This window comes from Leopardus geoffroyi, chromosome A3 (genome assembly GCF_018350155.1).
Source record: "Leopardus geoffroyi isolate Oge1 chromosome A3, O.geoffroyi_Oge1_pat1.0, whole genome shotgun sequence".
Classification (NCBI taxonomy): domain Eukaryota; kingdom Metazoa; phylum Chordata; class Mammalia; order Carnivora; family Felidae; genus Leopardus; species Leopardus geoffroyi.
In genome coordinates this window covers 42,752,037-42,778,077 of record NC_059336.1, presented here as the reverse complement: position 1 = coordinate 42,778,077, position 26,041 = coordinate 42,752,037, and the positions used below count along the sequence as shown (strand labels likewise).

General features: G+C 44.0%; 1 protein-coding gene across 1 annotated transcript in view; it reads right to left on the bottom strand.

The window, feature by feature from the left end:
- PCSK2 (proprotein convertase subtilisin/kexin type 2) overlaps positions 1 to 26,041 on the bottom strand; it is a 273,542-nt gene that overhangs the window by 91,372 nt on the left and 156,129 nt on the right. The gene's annotated exons all lie outside the window — the stretch shown is intronic.

Genomic DNA, 26,041 nt, shown 5'->3' with positions numbered 1-26,041 from the left:
TCCTGTACTCCCTGGCAATCGTTCCATCCATGCCTATGCTCTATGCTGTTTCATCTGCAGAGAGTTCCCTCCTCCCTAAACCGGGCTAACTTGAGTCAGCTCAAATATCACCCCGTTTAAGAAGATCCTTCCCCATGTGACCCTCTGTCTTGGCTAGATATCCACCCACAATACTTGCCTCACTTTTCCATCCTATCCATTTCACTGTAAGTGGTTCAAAGATGGGGACAGTGTTTAACTTGATGCCTCTATGGACATAGGGGATGTCAATGCATGTCCAATGAATGAATGAATGAACTAATTGCAAGACAAATGATTCTCTAAGCTCATTTTGTTAACTCTAGCTTCACTGGACTGTGGAAGTTTATCAGGTGGAACGTGCTCATTTTCTACCTACTAACAAGATGATTAAAATAAGATCATTTGTTTTTGGAACCGGGCAGAACAACACAAGCATGCTTCCGCAGTTTTTCAAACCTCTAAAATTCACCTTTTCACTAGTTGTGGTTTTGTGAATTAAATGTTGATTTCCCCAAACTTCCTTTTCTATGTGCCAGTGTCCTATTACTTTATTTATACCATGATTGGCTGCGGTGGTGCTGTCTGCAGCATTATTTGCATATTTTAATTGCATTTTTTCCTTATTATTTCAGAAAAACAAGTGAAAGTTGGAAACATGAAATAAGTTGACACTAGACATAAAAATAGAGGTCTCATACACTTCATTCAATTGAAACAAGATAGAAATCACTGTGTGTCGCAAACGACACACAATTGAATTTAACTCAACTGTGTTCATTTGCGACAGAAAAGAAGAAAAAGTTTTAAATATTTCATCTTTTTGAAGACAAATCATCGAAAATTGTATCTAATAATTCAGATATAATAGGGATCGTATAATTATGATAATATTTTTAGCTTTCTGGGAATATAATCACATTATAAATTCACATTTAATGAGCAAATTTGGGAACTGCATATATTTTCAAAAACTTTCAAATGGAAAAGTAATAAGAACTCCATTTACATATATTTCCTTCACTTGAAAATCCCAATATCTATTTGTCTCCAAATCTTGATGAAACTTTTAAGATACAGACATTGATGGGAAGAGGAAAGGAAAGGAAATGGAGTGTCCTGGGGTAGCTTGACTTACGGCTCTCCCCAAAATGGGCAAGTGATTTTCTGGAGTCACTGGACTTGAAGACATCAAGTCCACATCCTGAGCTCCTTATTCCATGCTGGGGACACAGCTGGAATGGATGACTGGACAAGACCAGATCATAGCTTGTTCACTCCCAGGCTCATGCTACATAAGTAAGAACAGTGTTCATGGAGAAGAGTATTCAACCCCCAGAGCAACTGAACTGTTTCTAGGCTCCTTGTACTCTAAGGAAATTAAGTAGCAGTTGGATTTCCACAGGGCCCAGCAATCCCAAGATAAAGGAAATCTTAATTTCACACAAAAACTTGCATGTGAATGTATATGGTGACTTTATTTATAACTGCCCAAACTGGAGGTCATCCAAATGTCCCACAACTGGACAATGGAGAAATCATGGTATACAGACACACACACACACACACACACACACACACACACAGGAATACTACACAGCAATGAAAAAGCAACAAATATTAATATATACAACCACATGGATGAGTCACAAATGCATGACCACAGCCAGATTCAAAAGGCTAAGATTCCATGTATATGACATTCTCTAGGGAAGGTATAACTATAGAGACGGAAGATAGATCTGTGGCTATAAGGGAGTGAGGGTGGGGGTTTCAGAGGGGTTGCCCACAAAGGACAGCATGACTGAAGTGTTTTGGGGTGATGGGGATGTCCTGTCTCTTGATCGTGCTGGGAGTTACGTGATTTTATGCATTTGTCAAACTCGACCAAAAAGAATACATTTTACTTTCCATCCAAAAAAAAAAAAAAAAAAAAGGAAATTAAAAAACAGCCATTGACTTAATGGCCAGAGTGATTGTATGTGACAATAAGTAAAGTTCTCTTATCTTGGTGAAGTATTATAGATGATTTCTGGTCAGAGCTTTGGAATGTACTGCCTTTTCCCTCAAATGTTTTTATTTATTTATTTTTCCATTCTAAAGACCTATGTTCAAAAAACTTGACTACTAGGTGGGTCATGAATTCTCTCTGACTCGGTCAGCAAGATGCGAAAGTGCTGCATTTGGTGTTTTCCCTGCTGGTGCATGCCATCACAGGACAAGCTAAGTTTCCTTCAGGGTCATATTCTTTCAGGTTCAGAAAAAGTTTAACTCCATTTAAGGAGAAAAAAAATACCTTGGGGGATTTAGCCAAAATGTGTTTGTTAAAAAGGGTCCTATTTCTTGAAAAGCAAGCTGTTCCAGATGGGGTTCTCTGGGATGTGGGGGCAGAATGGAACTCTGTTTCTGAGAAGCTGGCACACATCTTGGAGAATGAGAGCTTCATCCTTTTCTCAACCCTAACCCTTTTCTCGCCTTCCCATCCCCACCAGCAGCTCATCACTCAGTTTTTAAATTGAGGCTTGGCTGGCAAGAGAGCTTCTCTTCAATTCGTCTTCATCTCTGGTTAATTACTGTAATTGACGTAACACTGTTTCTATCCCTAAATCTATTAACCAGCAAATGTTCAAGTCATAAACTCTCAACTCTCATTAATCTCATTGCTTAACAGTTTTTTTTCTTAAATCATGTGTTTTATTTCCTCATTATGGAAATTTCAAGTCCACAGTGAAAATAGGGACACGTTGACCTCAGCATCACCTTTGTTTTTCAAGGGCATTGGAGAGTCTTTGAACGTCGCAACCTTCCCTTTATTTTCTCTCTCTGTGAGATCGAAAGGAGAAGTGATGCTCTTGGGAGGGCTGTAAATTGATTCAGTCTTTTCAGAGAATAATTTGATAAGCTTTATCAAAATTAAAATTGCATGTACTACTTGACCCAGAAATTTCACCTCTAGGAATTTATTCTAAAGGGATAGTCACACAAGAATTCAAAGACTATGGTTAAAGAAATATATTCATTCCATAGTTTACAGTAGCAAAACATTGGGGGAAACCAAAAAAGCAAATTTTAGGGGCCGAGTTAAATAAATTATGGTGTATCCATACTATGGGAGAGAATATGTTGTTACATAACAAGGCAGATTGCGCAATATGATCTACTGTATGATACCGATTTAGGGAAAAAAATCTGGAAGATTCACACAAAACAGGTACTTCATTAAAATTGGGAAGCGAGCGGGGGTTATAGATGAGGGATAGGAGAGGGGAGAGAGGGAAATGGCAGTTTTTCTTTTATCTAATCTGTAATATCTAAATCTTTTTTATGATGAACAAGCTTCCTTTTCTATTAAAAATGGAAAAAAGCAAGAGTGACGCGGCTCTCAGGATTTAGTAATCATGATTAAACAACATCCCTCTCAGCCTATACAGTGACTGGAGAGTTTCCAAATGTCTTGGCATCTATTTCCTTCTTTTATTATGAGACAACCTGGGGAGATGGGCGGGCATGTATCTCCTCCTAGCAGGCAGTGAAAACGCTGACCTTTGAATCCCTGCTTTTCCCACATTCACGGGGCGTTCTCAGTAGTAACTGATTTCTAAAATAGCTCTTTTGCTAATAGGTTATTTTTTAAAATTGTACTTTTAAAACCGAAGTATAATGTATCTGTAGCACAGTATTTGATGCTAAGGGTGCAGCCAGGAGAATTTTGACAACGTGTATACCCATGTAAGCATCCAGGCAGTCAAGATACAGAACGTTTCCATCTCTTAGGAAACTCTCTCATGCCCTTCTCAGTTAATCCCCACGCACCTCGGCCAACCACTATTCTGAATGGACCCAGCGAGTGTGTACTTTTCTGTGTTTATTCTCAGCCCTCTTCAGCTAACGGTGTTTTTGAGGTCCGCCTATGTTGTTGTGTGCATCAGCAGTCTGTTCCTTTGGCTGGTGGGTGGTATTCCGTTGTATGAACACACGTCGATTTCATTTATCCATTCACTTGTTGATGGGCATTTGAATTATTTCCAGTTTTTGCCAACATGAATAGAGCTGCTATGAACATCCTTATACATGTCTTTTTATGAACCTATGCTTTCATTTCTCTTGGGTAAATGCTTAGGGGTGGGATGGCTGGTTGTATGGTAAGTGTGTGTTTAATTGTGTAAGTGACTGCCAAAACTCTTTTCAAAGTACCCCGTTCGGCATTCCCTTTAGCAATGTATGAGGTTGCAGGTAGATTTTTGCCCTGTGCAAATACCTACCTCTGGGTGCCTCTGTGGCTATTTTCGCGTGGGGCCAAGGTTGAAGGAAGCTTTCAGCAAACACAGTACTGAGCCTTTACCGAGTTCAGTCCCTGTCCTTCCCCGGATTATAGACCCACCAGATAAATGAGACCCGGACCCTGTCTCAGGAGGGGCGTCCCCTCTCTCTGGTTTTTTAGCTGGCCGTCCTTGGAGCTGCAAAGTCTAAGAAGTCTCTAGGACTTAGCATATTTTCAAATCCTTTTTGTGCATTTTACTTCCTTAGGTACTTGCGATAGATTTTCTTGCTGTTCACTTGAGAAATCTCCCTCTTACTCTCCTGCATCTTTCCCTATATCAGTTGCTGAGTGTGGCCGGCATACACAGCCGTGGGGACTAATGACCTGGCTATTCATTCCGAGCTCCTTTGCTACAGGCACATCCCAGTCTGGTATTTTTCAGGGCACTCTGCACCCGCTATGGGCTGTGCACAGGGAGTTTGAGGCGTGGATTGTGTCCGCTTTAATGATTGTCCTTATTTGTATCGCAAGTGAGGTTTTCCATTATGGTGGTAACGTACAGTTACCTTCGGAAACAATCTATTAAGTCAAAACAGTGAGTCGAGTAAAAATGATTAAATAAATAATTGCACAGTGGGTCATATTTAGAACACCCCAGCTCTGGTCCAATTCCTCACTAGCTATTAAAGACACTGAGCAATGTGGTTAATCATCATAATCAAAAGAGATTTGCTAAGCACCCATTGTCACTCAGGATATAATGAGCCCCAAAGTAGATACGGGTCTCTGCTTGGGACTGAACATCAGTGATACTGTTACTAAATATATTCCTATCAAATTCTTTGTGATGTCTAACTCTCCATGATGTGTGAAAAACCCGAGCATCCAATTAATTTCCAGATCAACGCTGCGTGCTTTCTGATTAAACATCATAAATGCTATCCAGAGCTCTCTGTGGGCTGGTCTGGGCTCCTGCTGATGGTGGAGCAAGGCTTTAAGATTGTTGCTAAATCCTCCTCTGTTTCCCAAGACAAGGCTCTTTCTGGACCCTAGTGCGCCTGAGCTTACAAGGTGCCTAATGAGGCTTGCGGTATTTGACAATATTTTTGTCTTCTCTTTTTAGAGAGATCTGTTCTGCGCATATCACCTTATTTTAAATGTTCCTGACTTGTTTGTTTTAAGAGGAAGAGGGGAGTAATATTTAGTGAGTATCTCCTAAATTTGGGGTACTTTACATTTTCTCTTGCTCTCTGTTTAAAAAAAAAAAAAACAACCTGACAGCTCTTTTGCAAGTAATCTTTCTCTTGGAAAACTCTCCTTTGTGTTCTCCTGGCCTTCCATTCTTGCCCACCCACAATTCATCTCCAGAACAGACAGATGTTTAAAAAATACCAAATCCCAGGCATCTCATTCCACACCCCAACACTGCCTGGAAGAAGAAAATTCCTTATGCTTCTAGGATGAATTTGCAAATCCTTATGGCTCACAAAGTCCACACTTTCAGGTATCTTTCCTCTCGCCCAGTGTCATCTGGGGCCATTTACTCCCTGAATTGATATGCTCCTCCCTTTCCTTCAACACACATGTACAAGGTCTTTGAAAGGGCTGAGCATATTCTTGCCTCAAGGCCTTTGCACAAGCTGTTTCCATTGCTGTCAGTTACCTGTCTAACTCCTCCTCATCCTTAAGACATCTTCTCCAGGGAAGACTCAGACCAGATCAAGTTCCTGACATTACACACATTTAGGGGACTCAGTAGTCTTCCATCATAGCAAGGCACCACAGTGACAAATAAACAGTCCTTTCTGTAATTATTTATTTGAAGTCAGTTTTTCCCTCTACACGATACGGTGTTGAGGGTAAGGACTGTGTCCCCCTTATTCATCAACGTAGCCACGCTGGCCCCCAGTAATTCTTGCCCCTTAGTATTCTTGACCTTGCATAGAGTGTCCCACAATGAAGAAGGCTGATCCATAGAACAAACAGGATATTGTGAAAGGGTGGTGGGTGGCTTCTGAGGCTCAATCGTGACAGGCGTGGTCGCTTCCATTTTGCTCCCTCTCAGATCACTGGCTCTGGGCGTGGTCGGCGGCCACCACGCGGTTCACGAAGACCCGCACAGGGGGAGTGACTGTGGCCTCTTGCCAACAGCCATTCTCATGTGATCCATGTTGGAAGTGGATAATCTAGCCTGAGTCGAGCCTCCAGATGATGTGGCCCCAGCTGATATCTCAACTACAACCTCAAAAGAGATCCTGAACCAGAGCCATCCAGCCAAACTTCTCCTGACTTCCCGACCCGTGGATGCAGTAGGAGATAAAAACTGTTGCTTTATGTGTCCAAGTTTTGGGAGTCATTTGTTATCCACAAATATTATATTATATCGATAACTAATATACCAGATATTTTATTAGGTAACTAATATGCCACACGTCCTTGTGTAGTAAAAGCACTCAATAAATAGTTGTTGAACGAATAAATGAAAACATGTTTTTTTTCTTTTCTTTCTTTGTTTTTAGAGAGAGAGAGAGAGCGAGAGAGATTGAGAGTGGGCGAGAGGGGCAGAGGGAGAGAGAGTGTCTTAAGCAGGCTCCATGCTCCGCACAGAGCCCGATGCAGGGCTGGAACTCATGACCCTGGGATCATGACCTGAGCCGAAACGAAGAGTTGGACGCTCATTTGACTGAGCCACCTGAGTTCCCCGAAAATATGTTTCCATTACCTTTGGGGAATGTATAATTGAGAGAGGTTGACGTACCTGCCTCAAATCACAGTAAATAAATAGTAGAGGCATGCCAGAACTCAGATCCACACGTTTGTGTGGCACTCACTAGCACCATTTCTATTATCCTGTTTTATCCTCCTTGAGGAGAGAGATCCTAACATCTAGTTGGCCAAAGGAGTTTTTGTTCAGAACCTTTGGATAGGGTGACCCACTGGTTAGTTAGTACTAAAGTCTCCAAAGCGGGCATACCCATCGCCGGGGCTGGGTAAAATGATCCACTGGGGTGTGATGATAAAATAAATATTAGAACTTGGTTTTTTTTACTTGATTAAAAAATTATGTATTTATTCCTAATTGGAGTGAGAAAAGCATGGCATAAAATTGATCATCTTAACCATTTTTAAAATTTTTTAATGTTTATTTTTGAGAGAGAGAGAGTGTGTGTGTGTGAGTGGGAGACAGACAGAGGGGGAGGGAGACACAGAATCCGAAGCAGGCTCCAGGCCCTGAGCTGTCAGCACAGAGCCCGACATGGGGCTTGAACCCACAAGCCGTGACATCATGACCTGAGCTGAAGCCAGACATTTAACGTACTGAGCCACCCAGGCTTCCCCATCCTAACCATTTTAAAATGTATTGCTTGGTAGTGTTAAATATATTTGCATTGTTGTGCAACCAATCTCCAGAACTTTTTCATCTCGCAAACCCGAAATGCTATACCTGTTGGGCAGTAACTCCCATTCCCTCCCCAGCTCCTGGCAACCCCCATTCTGCTTTCTGTCTCTAGGAACTACGATGCAAACTCTAGGAACCTGATGCAAATGGAATCAAACAGTGCTCTTTTTGTCACTGGCTATCTCACTTAGCACAATGTGCTCAAGTTTCATCTATGTTGTAACTAGGCAGTAGAATTCCCTTCCTTTTTAAGGCTGAGGGATATTCCATTGTGCGGGTATTTTGTTTATCCCTTCACTTGTCGAGGGACACTTGGGTGCTCCTACCTTTTGACTATTGTGATGAAAGCTGCTATGGACATGGGTGTGTATTGTCACATTTTAAATATTTATTTTCCTCTTACCCTTTAAAGGTTTCTTTCTTGAATTTTTATAACGTACATAGTCCATTGTTATAACCGTACATACATACACTGTGTGAATAAATAAATAATTATGAATATATTCAGAGAGGCTGTTCAAAAATCTCTACAGATAGGGATATGTGATTAAAACTACAGATCTGTGAATCAGCACCTCAGAGTTTGCTTCCGGGGGAATTCAAGACATTAACAAATGCTAAACTCTTGGAAATCGCTCAGTCACAGTGATTAACATCTAGAGCATCATGCACGGAAAAGGAACATAACTTTGACTTTATGTCTGTCATTCTCCAAAGCAAGCGCTCAACAATTTCATTTGCTTATAAAACCAATTTAGCTGTTGTTTCTTAATCAGTGATTTTATTGGAAGCGGGAAGAGTTTCATAGGATTTTAGAGTTATAACAGGCAAGAGTCCAATTTTGTCAGCTTACAAATAAGGATGCTAGCCCCTTGGACATTTAGCAGCTTGCGAAAGGCCACGCTGCTGGAAAGCGGTGTTGCCCTAACCGGACCCACATTGCAACTCTCTGGTCTCCTGTTTCTACCAAAGCCATTTTCTTACATCTTGAAGGAACAGTTGGTTAGATCGAGGTATTTCAGCAGACTTTTTTTGTTTTTTTTTTGTTAACATTTATTTATTATTGAGAGATAGAGGGAGACAGAACATGAGCATGGGAGGGGCTGAGAGAGGGAGACACAGAATCCGGAGCAGGCTCCAGGCTCTGAGCTGTCAGCACAGAGCCTGACGCAGGGCTCGAACTCACGGACCGCAAGATCATGACCTGAGCTGAAGTCCGACGCTTAACCGACTGAGCCACTCAGGCGCCCCTCAGCAGACTTTTTTTTTAAAGGGTCAATGTAAACATTTTAGGCTTTTGCAGGACTGAGAGTGTCTGTCACAACTACTCTACTGGGTCACTCTACTGTGAAAGGAGCCATAGCCAGCAAAAAAGTGTGGCTGGGTTCTGATAAAACTTTATAAAAAGAGGTGGCTGGCCCATGCATCAAGGTTTGCCAACATTTAAGGGAGATTATAGAGGAGACACAGGTTCTCTTTGTTTTCATGTTTAAAAAATATTAATTTTTCAGGCTCTCCTTAGAGCTGTTTAGTATTTGTGAAATAATTTATTTATTTTTTATTTTATTTTATTTTATTTTATTTTATTTTATTTTATTTTATTTTTTTACTAAGTAGGTTCCATGCCCAGGGTGGGGCTTGAACTCATGACTCTGAGATCAAGACCTGAGCTGAGATCAAGAGCCCTTCGCTTAACCGACTGAGCCACCCAGGTGCCCCTGAAATAATTTATTCCTCAGTAGCATGCAGTCCTTTGGATACCAGCTTAGTGTGCTTTCTTTACAGCCAAAGAATTGCTTACTTGGTCCTAAGATGTATCATTGCCATTTGTCACGCCCCCATGTTTCTGTCGTGTTATCCCAATTGTCAGCCATGCTGGGCATTGGGGCTACTGTGTTCTGCTTCCTCCTTCTCGTACTCGCTGCACACACACAGACAAGTCTTCTCCTCCCCCAAATGTTGAAACAAGAGTGTATTTTTTTCATTGTGTCAATATTAATTACTCATAATTTAGGGCTCGATATTATTTTCTCTATTAATTTCCACACACTGGAATGAGTCTAATTTGAATGATAAGGTTCATTTGCATTTAAATTGATATCTTAAGCATTCCCTGTGAGGAACAAGTAACATCCATGGTTCTAATTATACGCATTGTTTCCGGGGCAGGTTTGTTTTCCTTTGGAAGGATTTGTAAATATGGTGCATGGAGGTTAAAATTGGTAATGAGAATACAGCTCATTTGCTAGCTGTAGGAGCTCCGAGGGGGCTCAGTTGAATGAAGTCAGCGTGACAAATGGTGAACTTCACACTTCACTCTACACTAGCTGTGTGAGCTAAGGGAGTTCACTAACCTCTCCGATCTTTAGTTTTCTATCTTTGAGAGGCACATAGTACATACACAACAAATGCTGGGTATCAGTACTGCTGTGATTCGGAAGAAGCTGATGGAGACAAAAAGGACTAAACAGAGGGGATCAAAATACTAGAACCATGGCAGGGAGATGAGCTGGGAGAGAAAAGATGGGTCTTGTACTCTGTTGACAACAATCAGTCCTCCCTGAGGGCAGGCAGATATGGGAGTGAAGACCAGCCAAACAACAAATGAAAAGTCACAAACCAAACTATCGTGGAAGATAGCAGAACTGTGGTTGCTTGCGAGTGATTAGTAGAGTGGTTAATGATCCTGGGCTCTTTTTCACAGATAATGCATTTTTCATTTGTAAAGTGCCTGGTAAGACTCCCAACAAGGTACTGACAGTATCAAATGACTCAGTGTCTGTCTGGTCACCATGCTGGCACCCACACAGAGACTGGCTCCTTCCCACTGAGTCTTCTGGAACATTCTCTGCGAGTTGAGCAGGGGACATGTTTGTGTCTGTCTGTGGGGCCTGGCAGAGAAGAGAAGGGAGGGTGGTCCAAGATCAGTACCAGAAGGCCATCAATGCTTTCAGCGTTCTGGGGAGGTGTGTGTGTGTGTGTTTAAATCATCATTTTTAATTTATTTTCTTTTATTAGAGAGAGAGAGAAAGAGAGAATCTGAAGCAGCCTTCAGTCTCAGCACGGAGCGCGACAAGGGAGCTCAATCTCACAACCCTGGGATCATGACCTGAGCTGAAATCAAGAGTTGGATGCTCAGCCTCCTGAGCCACCCAGGCACCCCTGTTTTTTTGACAGATCAGCAAAGACTTCTTGTTCAAGTCAGTAATATGGGCAATCCTACTCCTTTGATTCTCAAGCAGGGCAGAAAATCATCTGTTTTATAGATGGAGAAACTGAGCACCTTTAAGATCGAACAATGAATGCATTTTTACTCACAGTCACTCAATGGGAGTCCTTGGACTCAGCGCTCCCTGAATAGCTTAGATTTACACTAAACCTCTTATTTTAAAAATTGGCAACGTTTGAGCTATAAAACACAAGCTTCTATTTCCATAGCTTAATGAAAACATCTCCCACACACTGTAATACATCTTATTCTTCTTCTGCCTAGCAGAGCACGCGTCGTGGCAAGGTTGTGTGTGCGCGACATTAAAAGTACAGACCTCGCCATCGTCCTGGGGATGATGAGGAGGAACATTGCTCAGAGCCAAGCCCTGGCTTCCTGCACTTGGCTTCAGGTTTTAATTATCCGCTGATAATTAAGGGTTCTTTCTTTGTGACAAATAATTTCCCGTAGGTTGGGAGCCTGCAGGGTTACCATGGTTGGGAAGCTAATCTTATTTCTATGTCAGAGATTCTCTCTGCCTTGGCCACGTAGGATGGAAAATTCAGCTTTGCCCAGGTTCCAGAGTGCTGTCCCAGAGCAGACTCAGAGATGAAGGCTTGTGGGATTTATTGAGCTGATTGATTGAAGATGTGGTCTCCCAGGGGAAAACCAGTGAAAGAGGGGAGAGAAGAGGGAAGAACGAGGGAGGAAGCCAAGTCAAGGAGGCATTTCGGGCAAGTCCTGCGGGGAGCCCTGGAGGGTGAATTGCACCTCAACGTAGGGCAAGCCTCTACAATTGGAGGCAGAAATCGAGCAAAGTCAGGGTGGGGGCACACAAAAACAGTACAAAGGGGTCAGAGCGGGCCAGACATAACCTGATCCAGAGGGTTCTCTTCGGTGGCGAGGACTTAGCAGGTGGAGATTGTGCTTAGAGGGGCCAAGAGGCTTGAAGTGCCCTCAGAGGGACCTACAGTTGGTTGTCTGCCTGGGCTAGGTTTTGCCTGAGCACGTGGAAACATCCAGATATGTGGTTCCACACTGTGACGTGAACATATGGAGGGGAGCAGGTGCAGCTATGCCTCAGGGTTGGGGGGTGCTGGAGACTAGTGGGAGGATGAGCTCTGCCGTCCTCTGGCCAGTCACAATCCTCTTTGGCCTCAGTTTCCTCCTATGTAGTGAGTTAGAGACTAGACCAGAACACCTGTCAAATCCCTAGAGTTGTTACCCCAAAAGCCCATCTTCCCACATACCCAGGACAGACCATCTTTCCTCCATTTGCTTCAACCATGTTAACTTAGAGGCACTCAAAAGAGATTAAAAACTGGTAAGTGCCCTGGGCGTTTGGGTGGCTCAGTCGGTTGTGTCCAACTTCAGCTCACATCATGATCTCATGGTTCATGAGTTTGAGCCCTGCATTGGGTTCACAGCTCTCAGTGCAGAGGTGCTTGGGATCTTCTGTCCCCACTACCCACCCCCCCAACCCTTATCCCGCTCATGCTCTCTTAAAAATAAATAAGCATTAAAAAAAAAAACAAAAACAAAAGTTGTGCTTTAGGGGTGCCTGGGTGGCTCAGTCAGTTAAGCATCCGACTCTTGATTTCGGCTCAGGTCATGATCACATGATCTCACTGCTGGTGAGGTCAAGCCCCGTGTCAGGCTCTGTGCTGACAGCTCAGAGTCTGGAGCCTGCTTCGGATTCTGTGTCTCCCTCTCTTTCTGCCCCTCCCCCGCTCACACTTTTTCTCTCTCTCTCTCTCTCTCAAAAATAACTAAACCATTCAAATAATAATAATGAGAAGAAAACTTAAGAAAAACCACTGGTAACTGCCCTCAAATCAACCTACAGCACAGGCAGCTTTAAGGAAACATGTGCTGGAGAAATGGGATGTCTATTTCAATAAGGACTGAGAAGTCTCAGGGGATGAATTGTGGCCACATGGATCCACCTCAGAGTCCGCACATGTGCTGCAGGAAGGGGTCTGATTTGCTGGACTTCCAGGTAGAGCCATTTTGGGCTCATCCAGCTTGTTGCTGGCCTCAGAACTGGTTTACCTGGGTCCCCACTGAGCCTGCAGAGCTGGGGTGGCGGCGGGGGGTGATGCCCTGCCCTCAACCACCTGCGAGGTTTGTGCATTCCGTTCTCCTCCAGGTGGAGGGAAAACACTATTTTCAACGAAGATGACCTGTTTAGTTTTCCATCGCTGCTGTAACCAGTTACTACAAACGTAAACAACAAAAATACATTATAGTTTGCAATGGTTCTGTGGTCCGAAGTCTGGCCCCGTATCAGTAAGCTAAAATCCAGGTGTTAGCGGGGTGGTTTCTTTCGAGAGGCTTTAGGGAGGAATTCGTGCCTCGCTATTCAGGTGGTTGGCAGAATTCAGTTCCCAATGGGACCAGGGTCCCTGTTTCCTTGCTGACTGAGCTGAAGGCCACTCCTGGCTTCCATGCCACCCAAATGCCTTGGTTTGGGTCTCCCTTCCTCCATTTTCTGGTCCAGCAGTAATGGGTAAGTCCTTGCCCTTGTAAGTCTCCTCTGTCCTCTCGCCTCTCCAGCTTTCCTCTCTTACTTGTGAGAACACGTGATTACACTTGGTCCACCTGGAGACTCTCCCTATTTTAAGTTAACCTTAAACCCATCTGCAAAGTCCCTTTTGCCATGTAAACTATTCACAGGTTGCAGGGATTAAGGCATGGATATTTTGGAGGGCCATTATTCTGGTGACCCCATGGCCATTCTGTCATCACATCTCCCCCCTACCCTTGGTTTGGATTGAGACGTTTTCTTCAATCTTTGAGGTCAAATCTTTCTTTTGATGTCATTCATTCATTCATTCATTAGTCATTGATCAGTCACCTGTTTGGTTGCACCTCATGGGCCAAGCAAGCGTTGAGGCTGTGGACAGTAGTAAGGTATGGACCCTGTCCTTGCTGAGGAGAACCACAGCAATGCAATGCCTGGCTAGTGACACTGTCAGTGCCCAAGATTCTCTTCACTAGGCCAGGGCACCCACGCCCCAGCTCTGGGAGTGTTGGCTGCTAAACAATCACCGCCGTCCCCGTTCTCTGGATAATTTGCCTTTGGACAAATGGGACTCGCCAAGCCCAGGGAGTTACACAGGCCCCAGGGACCACTGGAAGTTAGTGACTGACTAACACAGGAGTTCAAAATGCTGAGCCTCAGGGAGGGATGTACTTTGTGATGTGATTCATGCTGTAGAGTTTCCCAGGAGTCAGGCTGAGGCTAGACTTCTGCCCTGCCCTGCTTCCCATCATCCCCTTGTCCTGAGAACGGGCACCCCAGAAAATCACTTCCTCAGTTGCTTTCAGGGGATGCAGCCTAAGGTAGTAGTAATGATAATAACCAGTGTGCACACACACATTCTACTTTTGTAACAACGAAGAAACACAAATGTCATGCTTTCCATAGGTCCATGCAGCTATGTCTCACTGGAATACATTTCTAAGGTGGCCTTCAAGGCCAAAACGTAATTCAAGCAGGCAGTAGGGTAAGTGCTTTGCATCCTGCAGTCTCTGGGACTTGGTTTAGTGTTGGCTTAAAAAGCAGAACAGAGGAAGGCTCTTCATGAACTTTTGGCACACTTTGTAACAATGGGATAGGGAAAAATTAGAACCACACACTAATTGACTCTTCGAATTTCATTTTCAAAAGGGCCTTCGTAACTTCATTATGTGTCCTTAAGGCAGGAAGGGAGGAGGAGTTAAGAGCCTGGCCTTTGAGGTCTCACCATCTCAGGTTTGTGGCCTTCTTCTGCTAAGGTCTAACTGTGTGACCTCAGGCAAGTTGCTTAAATTGCAACTTGCACCCCTTAACAGCGGGGTTTCTAATATGTCGGAAGCAGTTCTAAGGGCCTTGTGTACACACTCACTTGACTAATCACAACCATCTTTAAGGTGTGGCAAGTACAATACTTATTAATAAGTATTACTAACCCATTTTACAGATGAGACACAGAGAGATTAACTTGCCTAGGGTCACATAGCTAGCAACTACTTGGGGTGGGATCAGAACTCAGGAGGTTTCTGGTCCTAAAGCTCTTAACTCCCATACTAAATTTCCCTGCCCCTCCGTTGTAGCAGGATTACTGGTCCTAAAGCTCTTAACTCCCATACTAAATTTCCCTGCCCCTCCGTTGTAGCAGGATTATTATTTCTGACGGAGTTATTTTTGTGCTAAAAGCAACCATATTAACAAATGTAAAACCTGAACAACAGTCTATTTTTATTAACTCAGAGGAAAGGCAAGCCATTCAGTTCATGCTGAAATCTAATCAAGAAGTCTGTATTCCTTTTCTATTGCTGTATAGCAAATTCCTACAAACTTAAAAGAACACAAGTTTATTATCTCAGAGTTTCTGGTCATGGGTTAACGGGGTCCTTCGCTCATGATCTCGCCTTGCTTAAAGCAAGGTGTTAGCGGGGGCTGCAGTCTCATGTAAGGCTTGGGATCCCTTTCCAGATTCACTGGTTGTTGATGGAATTCAGTTGCCTGTGGTTGTAAGACTGAGACCCTTAGCTTCTTAATAGTTTTTTTTTTTTTAATGTTGATTTATTTTTGAGCGAGAGAGAGTGCATGCACACGAGTGGGGGAGTGACAGAGAGAGAGGGGACAGATGATGAGAAGCAGGCTCTGTGCTGACAGCAGAGAGGGTGACACGGGGCTCCAACTCATGAACAGTGAGATCATGACCTGAGCTGAAGTCGGCTTCCTCACCAACTGAGCCACCTAGGCACCCCTGACATCTTTAGCTTCTTTTTAAATTTTTTTTTTATGTTTTTATTTTATTTTTGAGAGAGAGAGAGAGAGAGAGAGAGAGAACGTGGGGAAGGGGCAGAGAGAGGGAGACACAGAATCCAAAGCAGGCTCTCGGCTTTGAGCTATCAGCACAGAGCCTGATGCGGGGCTTGAGCTCACGGACTTTGAGATCGTGACCTGAGCCAAGGTTGGCCTCCTAACCGACTGAGCCACCCAAGCGCCCCCCACTTTTAAAATTATTTTTATGTTTTTATTTTGTTTCTGAGAGAGACGCCTTTAGCTTCTAGCTCCATTCCCTGACATGTGCATCTGCACAACATGGCAGTTTGCTTCTTCAAAGCCAACAACTCAAAGCCTCTGTTGCTTAAAATCGCTCTTGCTTCTTCTTTTTCTGATCTATAGATCCTCTTTTTATGGGGCTCCCCTGATGATGTAAGACACCTAGGATAACTTCCACTGTGATTAACTCAAAGCCAGGTTATTTGAAACCTTAATTACACACGAACAATCCCTTTAACCCTGCCCTATAATGCAACCTAGTCACGGGAGTGATATTGCACCATATTCCTAGTCCTGTTCACACTCAAGGGGAGGAGATTATACAGGGTGTTTAAACGAGGGGGTGGGTATCTTGGGGGCATTTCAGAATTCTGCCTACTGCAAAGGCTTTGGCTTCAGGGAAAAATGATTGAGAGATTTTCAAGAGAAGAATGGGGTCTAGTTGAAATCAAAGTGTGGTCCTCACAGTTCTTGAATACAACTACACAAGCGTTCTTTACCTGAGGTCTGGGCATTGTTTCTTGGTCTTTGTTGCCACATCAGAAAACTGAGACTGGATGATGGGTCAGACCTTTAGTCTCCATCAGATGCACAGTGGCCCTGGCAATGACCACAGTTAGGCCAGGCTCTAGTGGACACATCTACTTGGGCTCTGTGGCTTGACAGCCAGGTTTGGACAGGCACTAGAGTGGTCACCTATTCCTTCCTTCTGGATGGGGCATGTGGATTCAGGGAGCTGGGCAGACTCCCAGATAGCCAGGACTGTGGCTTTAAGGAAATACGGTTGGGAAACAGGCACACGAAGAAAGGGAGAGGGTAATGATGACGTCACCTTAGTAGGGGCAGCATTTTTCATCATGGCTGCAGTAAGGAGATATTGGCACATTAATTATTTGTAAGGTCTGCTTTAAGCAAGGCTTGGTCACCTAAGCATTTTGGATTCCCTGAGGTAAAAAGCCAAAGTAGAAAACTTTAGTGAAATGTTTCACATCTTGGGAATTCAGTGAGCATATCTGATAATGAGAAGGAGAGTAAGAAAGAAACAAAAGCCGTAGAGAAAATATTTTTTACATTTACATAAATGACTTTCTTGTGGCTTGTCATGTAATGTAAATATTGCTATCCTTTTTCTGAATAGATATGGTTGGTGATGAGCAGAATAGAATCTTAATAGTCTCATTGGCACCCATCCATCCATCCATCCATCCCTCCGCCCACCCATCATCCATCCATCCATTTATCCATCCATTCACAATTCAGTTATTTATTTATAGAAGAATCTCTATTAATGATCTCCTTGGGGAATAAGGCCTCCAGTTGATTCTCTCATGAACAAAAAATTGAAAGATATCTTGGTTTTTAAGCCGTTTAAATTTAGTCAAAGAGATGAGACTGCGTCAAAGGCCGTTAGAGAATTTAAGGTAAGAAAATGATTTTTGTGGGTTGCTTTTAGTCTGGGCTTGGTGGAAGCAAATCTCTAGATGAAAAACTAATTATAATCCAATCATACTTTGTATAGAACAAGCTTCTAGACAAATTCATATGCTGTCTCAACCTAAGAGAACATTCTTTAAATGCATTTAAGTATCTTCCCTTCTCTAACTTTTGGGGCTACTTCCTTGTTCTTGCTGTTGTGTTCCCATAGTGGGCAGTATTTTTATTTCCAGGACCACACTGTACACATTACGATGTAATTATATACTTACAAGTGTGCCTCCCCCATTAAACTCTGAAATCCCTTGGGGGCGGGGACCAGATTTTTCACATTTTATAGTCCAGGCCCCTAGTACAGCATCTTGCACATGGTAGAAACCCTACAGGTCTCTTAAATGTTGACTGGTCCAATGGAACAATAACTAGTCAACTGAGCAACAAGGAAAAATCGATTATCCAGATTTTTCTCTTTGTTTTCCCTGTAGTTATACATCTAGGTCCAAACAAGTAGATTCATTTCAGTTAAACCAGATTTTATTTTCTTCCATTTTTATATCAAAGTACATTCCTGCAAAAATGAACAGATTCCTCTACCACATGGGTTGAGTCAGACGATACTCATTTGATGGATGATCTGTCCAAATGATTAATAAAAAGTCCTTATTCCCGGTAATCAGTCTGGTGTCCTGGTGATAAAGCACTTACTATGACCTGGCCAGCATTAGCAAGTACACAGAAAGAAGCCAACTCCTCCTTCCAATAAGACATAAAGGTTGTTTAAACTTCAATTTCAAATGCAATATTAATGTGGTTATTTAAATATTAATCGGTCTAAAAGCCTGGAGCCATGCATGCGCTTAATACTTCATAGCGTCTGAGTCATTCAGGGCTGAGGACTGAGCCCATCTCCAGCAGGTGCCCTTTCATCATGGCGGCCACCTGCCACCTGGAGCCCTGGTGTGCACGCGGCTGCCAAGCTCAAAGGCGTTTCCTTTGGGCTCGGAGATGGCAGCCCTTCTCAGTGCTCCAGAGGCCCCTCTTCAGAGACAGTCACCTGTCAGGAACCCATCAAAAGAATGGAAAAGTGCAGGTCCTGAGGGGTGGGCTTTTTTCTTTTATAAGAACGTCTTTTGGCGAAATAACCCTAGAGCATAAAATATCACGTTCCCACTTTTGAACCAAACCAAAGGACATAATTTGTCCTCTCCCATATGGGAACTTAATTACATTTTTACCACCTGACGAGCTGTAGACATTACAGAAAAGAAATAGCTCTTGGCTACCTGCATGTGAATCATCCATACTGGGAGTCATATTCTCTCCAGGCCTTCAGCCACAGAGACTTCAGTTAATTCCGTGGCCTTCTACTTTCTTCACCAGGGACAAGCATTATGGGGAATGGAATGAGACATCCACCTATGAGGTGGTTGACAGCTGGGAGTAGGGAGTTCTGCATGCTAGAGTTTCCCTTCATCGTTGATAGAGGGCCATCATATGATTGAGCTCCTGATTTCATTTGCAAAAGTAGGAATGATGAATCAATATTCAGTGCAACTGAACAAATATCTATTAAATGTCTGCTAACCATCGTGCTAAATGTTAAGGGGGACACGAAATTAAAAAGTACACACTTTCCTACAAAGAACTTGTGATCTAGTTGTAAGGTAGTCATACATTACAGGGGAACAGCTTTGCTGAATGAGTGAATGAATGAGGTGCCAAAATGAATGATGAGATTAATCATCAGAATCTGGGAAAGCTTTCAAAGAAATACACGTTACAAGGCCTATCCCTAAAGATTTTGATTCAGTAGGTCTGGGGTAGGGGCAGAAACCTATATTCTCCTTATATTGGGATGGGCATCAGTCATGATGGGCGGACCAAGGAAGGGGTCTAGAATGGGTAACTGTAACAGCCACTGCATAAAAACAACCATAATATGTCAGTAGTGGATGACAACAAATATTTATATCTCTTACGGGTCTGCAGGTTGGCTGGGAGTTTGATGATCTAGGCTGAGCTCAGCCGGGTGGCTCTGCTTTCTTGCTTCTGGGGTCAGCTGGTTTTCACCTGCTATTGGTGGGGCTCCAAATGGTGGCTCTGTTTCTTATTGCCGTTCTACAGATTGATGAGGGTGGCTTAGCTTCAGGCTCTGCCAGCTCCTCACCACCCCCCACCCCACGCCAGGTCCAGTGGGCTAGCCTGGGCATGCTCTTCTACTGGTGATGGTAGAGGCATAGGAGGGCGCATGGGAACCCGCAAGGCCTCTTAAGGCCTCGTCTCTGAACTGGCACAACACCTCTGCATTATTAAATTGCTTTAAACAAGTCATAAGGCCCAGCCTGAATGAAGTCAAGGGGTGGGAAATTTACTTCACCCCTCTAGAGGAAGTTTCTGCAAAGCCCCACAGCAGAAGCCACAGGTCTAGGGAAGGATGGGTAGTTGGTGAATGTGTTCTTCCACAGTCCATGGAGAAACTCCAGCAAGAGCACGCGAATCTGCATCGATTTTCAGCACAGGGTCCAGGGGCTGCTCGGAGGGTGACCCACAGTTTCCCAGCGGAAAGATGAAGGCTCTCGGGAAAGACGCAGCCCATCACCCCTGCCAGCAGGGTAGATGCCTGCGGCCTGCCCCGTGGTCACGTAAACATCTGGAGATGTCATTCCCTGGCCTGGAGAAATCCCCATTTGGAAAAATTGCTGTCTTACCATCCCTACGCTCGCCTTGGAAATTAGCCCTCCCCTCTGAATATCCATGAATATCCTTTTAGTTCAAAGATCTGTGACAGAGAAGCGGCATGGGGATCTGAAATTCTCCTTCCCAGGGCCATCCTTCATTATATCCCTGGCCGTGAGCCAAAGGTTTTCTTTCTCCCTGTGTCACCTGTTTGCCTGGATGTTCTTTTTCAAATAAATCTCTTATTTTTTCAAATAAAACACACTTTACCTTTCAGAGAAATCTCATAGAGTCTCTTTGGTAACTTCCACTCTTTTGGCTTCTGCTTTACAAGCTCATGACCTTACCCTTAAGTCTGGACGAGGCGCCCTTTTTCTCTTTTGAGAACTCTGAGCTGACTGTGGAGTGCACTGAACGATGGCACTGGTTTTTTAAGGCATTCCCCTGCTTCTGCTCCAGCAGGACAAGCTGCCGTCGTGCGAAGTTGTAATCTCAACTCTTTTGCGAAGGAGATAAACATTTGTGTATCTGTCCCCACCCCCCCCCCCCACATTATCTCAATGATACCATGCAACAGACCTGATGTTCGTTTTTCCCATTTCACAAATGAAGAAATTAAAGCTCAAGGGGGTTTACAGGGTTAGTCTAAGGCTGCAGAGCTATGAATTAGGGAGCCAGTTGTCACACTCAGGTTTGACTCAGTTTCCCACTGTTGTCATACTATAATCCCACCCTTGCTGGCTGATTTTCAGCTTCTGGCACCTGTCACTCTGTGTCTGAAGACTCCCTATCCAGTGACTCTATTCTGCGTGTATGGTGGGGAGGCCAGAAGAGCCAGGGAGTTAGCCCCCGATCTCCCCACCCTATACCTGCTTCTGGGGCACAGCCCTCAACCACTGATTGACAAGAGTTGGGTGATAACTCTGAGAAGGCTCTGTCTACACTGCTTCCCAGAGTGCTACAGTCAGATTAAGCTCCCATTAGCCCTCAGTGGTAATTGGCTGCCTAACAAACCCTTTCTTGGCCGCTCTCCTTTCTGGTATCACTTCCCTTCTCCCCGGCTAGTGCTTCCTGGGATCTTTTCCCAAATAAACGACTCGCCTTTAAATCTCTGTCTCAGGTATGCCTCTGAGAAAACACCAAGCCACAGCGAGAAGACTCTTCTTGGATTATACAGAACCACTAGCCATTTCTTCACCCCTGTACCTCAGCAGAGCAGGCCTTGGAGCAAAGCAGGAGATGCTCAGTTCTGTACCCCCCGCCCCTCCTCTGAAAGCTGCCACCTCCGTCACCCTTCACATGTTCTTGAAGGAGTCTCCCTCTTTTCTGTACATCGGGAAGGACCCCTAGGCTTGCACCAGTACTGTGAGCACAAACCTATGGTGGTCACCACCTGGGGGCTGCAGCATAAAGTGATGAACAGCCCTGCCTGCCCCTCACCTGTTAGATGCATCCCACACCTGTGTCCTCACTGACTCGGACTCCTCTGGAGAACAACCCTGTCTGGTTTCCCTCTTCCTCTGGGGCTTGCATATAGCAGGCCCAACACACAGAGTTTCAACTGAGTTCGAGCACACATCCAGACCATTTGCACAGAGAGAACAGGAACTCTGCTTTTGACTCGGTCTAAAATTGTTTCTTGGCCAATACCCATTCCATGTTATTACTGTCGGGATGGAGAAAGGAGGATTTTAATCATTTGGAATAGTGAGCATTGACCAGGGGGACTGGATCCCTCGGATTAAATTCAATCACAGAACCATAGAGTAATAATAAAAGAAGTGTCTCTTATTATCCTTTGCCCCTAACAATCAACAGATTCACTGTAGATTTGTTGAATTAAATTAGCACTAATGACTTACATTTATATACTGATTTTCAGTTTTCAAACGATTTCAATTCTCAGTTTGAATAGAGAGAACACTGGAGTACCAGCATCCTCAAATTTGTCTCTTTAATATACAGAATAAAGAAGCTTTGAAAATAATTCTGCTTTGGGAAACATTTTGCCTGATTTGGTTATCAAGCAACTTTTGTCATAGCCGTCTAAGAACCTCTGATAGAGCTTTCCCTTCTCATTGCAAATAATCAGTAGCAAGAGGGAATTTTCTCCACACAATACATTTCTGTTTATTGTAAACCCTTAATACATTTACGGGTCATTAACCCATGTGAATGTTGCCAGAACCAGGCCTATATGATCTTTGGCCTGTCACCCATGTCCCTGCTGAGCTCTGTCCAGCTGTCTGCACCACATCTCTTTGTCAAGGGCTTTCTCTGAGATCCTGGAAGGTAAGAGGTGCTGGAATGTTCACATCCACATCCCTAGGACCAGCCTTCAACCAATGACTGATGGGAGTTGGTGTACAAAAACCCAGCCCTGGCCCACATATTCTACTCCATCTCCTGGATTCCCCAGTGAGCTTGAGTTGGAGCCTCTCCCCATGGTGACTTTGATAACACACCATCTATGGCCTGCCTTCCCTTCCATATCTCATTCCCCCCTCTCTCCTTGCTTCCTAGAATCACCTCCCAAATAAACTACTTGCACTCTGACTCTTGTCTCAGGGTCTGCTTCTGGAGAAACCCAAACACAGACCTTCCCAAAGCACATTTCACTAGAAGCGCTGGGCAAACTCATCACATCCGAGCCATTAAGTCACCTAACAAAGTGTGACGCTGCCTGTTAATCCTTTACTCAAACAATTTTTGAGTTTATCACCGTCCACTGATTTCATTGCTCTCCCGGGCAGCTCTCCTCCACTTGCCATTCTCATTCTCTTAATTATAGTGTAAAATTTTTAATTAAAAATAAAGAAGATAAATTTGGTTGGTCAGTAGCTTCAAAGTTGTCACTCCCAACTCTACACGGGGCGAGAGAGACGCTGACTGGAGCAAGCCAGTTCAAGTTCAAGTTCTCCACTGAGAAATTTAGAAGGAGATCTCTGGATGCTGTTTTTTTCACCTGTACCAATTACGTGGAAACACTTCACAGCCAGGCATAATTATATATGATTTTTTGGTAAGATTCCAAGTGTTTGATAAATGTTGAAGACTCAGACCTTCCTCTGGATGGAAGCTGTCAAAACGTGCAGTTTTGGACAGAACTCACATGTTCTATTCTTAGGTGATATCTAGTTTAAGTTCACAGGAAATAGTGTCATCTCCTCGACAACATCCCCACCAAATGGCCATCAACCCTCCCCTTGACCATTTTCAGATATGGAGAACTCATTATTTCCCAGGAGACCTAACTCCTTTGATTAATAACCTCAGCGACTGGACAGTTCTTCCTCTGACTGAACTATACTCTTTGTCCTGCACTTGTGGGAGGGGATTTTCTTGGGAGAAAGTACTGAATAAGTTGAATGTCTCATTCCTCATGGAGAATTTGAAATATTTAAAAATGTATCGAATGTGCCTCTTACTTACCATTTTCTCCCCAGTTTTTTCAGCTGTCCTGAGTATGTCATGGTTGGGAGTCCCTCAAGCATCCTTGTCACTATCTGTCATTCTCCTTCTCTGAGATGGCCATTGGAAGCAAACTCACCCAATAATTGAGGATTGGGATGTTTAAACTATTTTTTTTTTTTAGTTTGTGTATTTATTTTGAGAGAAAGAGAGAGAGAGAGAGAGAGAGAGACAGACAGAAAGAGAGAGAGAGTAGGGAAGGGGCAGAAAGAGGAGGGGAGAAAGAATCCCAAGCAGGCTCCGTGTCGTTCGCACAAAGCCCGATGCAGGGCTCAATCTCACGAGCCATGAGATCACGACCTGAGCTGAAATCAAGCGTTGGATGCTTAGTGGACTGAGCCACCCAGGGACCCCAAGGACTAGGATGTTTAAATAAATCACAGCATAAGACAATACTATGTAGCCCTCATAATCATGTTTTGAAGACTATTTACTACTATAAAAATATTTACAACTTATCAAGTGGAAGAGGGGTGCTGTACATGCAACAGAGCCCGATTTCATTAAAAAATACACACAGAGAAGTGAAAGCCCAAGACATGCTAAAATATTAAGAATGGTGCCATGGCTGCTTTTGAGTCTGTATTGTGATTTGTCCAAGTTTTCTACAGAGAACATGTATGTATTTTTTAATCGGAATTTTTTTTGAAAGAAAGAAAACAAAATAAAAAAGAACACAATGCTCATAGAAGCCATGGAGTTGTTCAGGTATATATTCTCATATTGCAGAATAGAGGGGAGCTTGGCACCTCCCTCCATGGATATTTCATTTTCCAATTTCAGATCTGGGTTTCTGGCAGATGAACCCTGCTGTTGATTAGCGTTGTACCTGCCATTCATCAGAGCCCCCGGGGATTGTTTTCCCATGTGAATTACTATCTCTCTGGACTCTGGCAACTGGCATTGGGGGCAGCCTGTCCCAGAAGCACAAGGGCGGGGTGGGGGGTGGGGGAGAAGGGAGGGGTGCCTAGATCACTCTCCATGTGAGTAACCTCAGGATGTTTCCATAGTGTAGTGATTCCATAGTGTAGCGTTTCCCTTGTGCAGTGTCCATTCATCGGACACAGAAGTGACCTGCAGAGGGCCTGGACTGGCTGGAGGGAGGCCAGGCACTGACAGCCGCCAGCCCGTCTGACAGCCACTCCACCTCGAGGTCCTATGAGCTGTAAGATGCAGTAACATTGGTTTGTGGAAACGAATAGAACCCTATTTGGCAGCTCTGCAGGGTGCTGGGTCCTGGAGATTGGGGGGAACCTTAGCAGCCTGTGAAAAGAATATAAATGCCTCTGTGTGCAGAGAGTGGCCCTCTGAGGAGGAACCAGCCGCCCCTGCAGACTATCATCCCTGCCATCTCTTCCTAAGGAAAGGCCTCTGGGTGTCAGAGCCTTGGAGAACACGCAACACACGCCTTTCCCACTCTCTCCTTCTGAGAACTCTTTAGGGCCCTGCAGTTATTGGGGAGGCAGAGGAAGGGAGGTCATTGGAGGAGGCAGAGGAGGGGTGCCTGGGTGGCTTAGTTGGTTGAGTGTCTGACTTCGGCTCAGGTCATGATCTCACGGTTCATGAGTTCAAGCCCCGCGTCGGGCTCTGTGCTAAAAGCTTGGAGCCTGGAGCCTGCTTCGGATTCTGTGTGTGTGTGTCTCTCTCTCTGCCCCTCCCCTGCTTATGTGCACATGTTCTCTCTCTCTCTCTCAAAAATAAATGAACATTTAAAAAATTTTTTTTTAATTTAAAAAATTTAAGGAGGCAGAGGAACAGCCAAGGAGTCAGCTCCATGGTACTTGCAGTGGGGGAAGGTCACAGAGAGGAGGCGGGAACTGTTTCCTCGGACACAGCAGATGGGTGCTGAGACAGAATCTGCAGCTCCCAGGCCGTTTCTTAGTGTCTTCTCTGCAGAGGTGGATTCTCCTCTTTGGGACTATAACTTTGATTTAATTTCTGTCCTTTCTTTCTGGGGACATATTGGCTGGACTGTACCAATGGTTCATTTAACTTTTCTTTAAATTCTTTTCTTTTTTAAAAAAAATTAAAAACATTATTTATTTTGAGACAGAGAGAGAGAGAGAGAGAGAGAGCAAGCAAGGGAGGGGCAGGGAGAGAGGGACAGAGAATCCCAAGCAGGCTCTGTGCTGTTAGCACACAGCCCGATGTGGGGCTCAAACTCACAAACTGTGAGATCATGACCTAAGCCGAAATCAAGAGTTGGACGTTTAACTGACTGAGCCACCCAGACGCCCCCAACCCTTTAAAAAAAATTATTATTCCAAAAGATAGTCCAAAGTATACTCCTCTATATTTGTAAGACCCATGAAGCAAATAGAAGCTCAGCACATCAGTGCTTCCTTTCCTGATGCCTAATGCACTAAACAGATGATAAACTTTGTTCTCTCTTTGCAGTGTGGACACACATACCTTCTAGGATGAATAACCCAGAACGTTGATCTCCCAACGCTTCTGCTTGTTAACAATCTTTACCTAAGTCTACATTCTTCCAACTGTGAGTCTCTTAAGCTAACT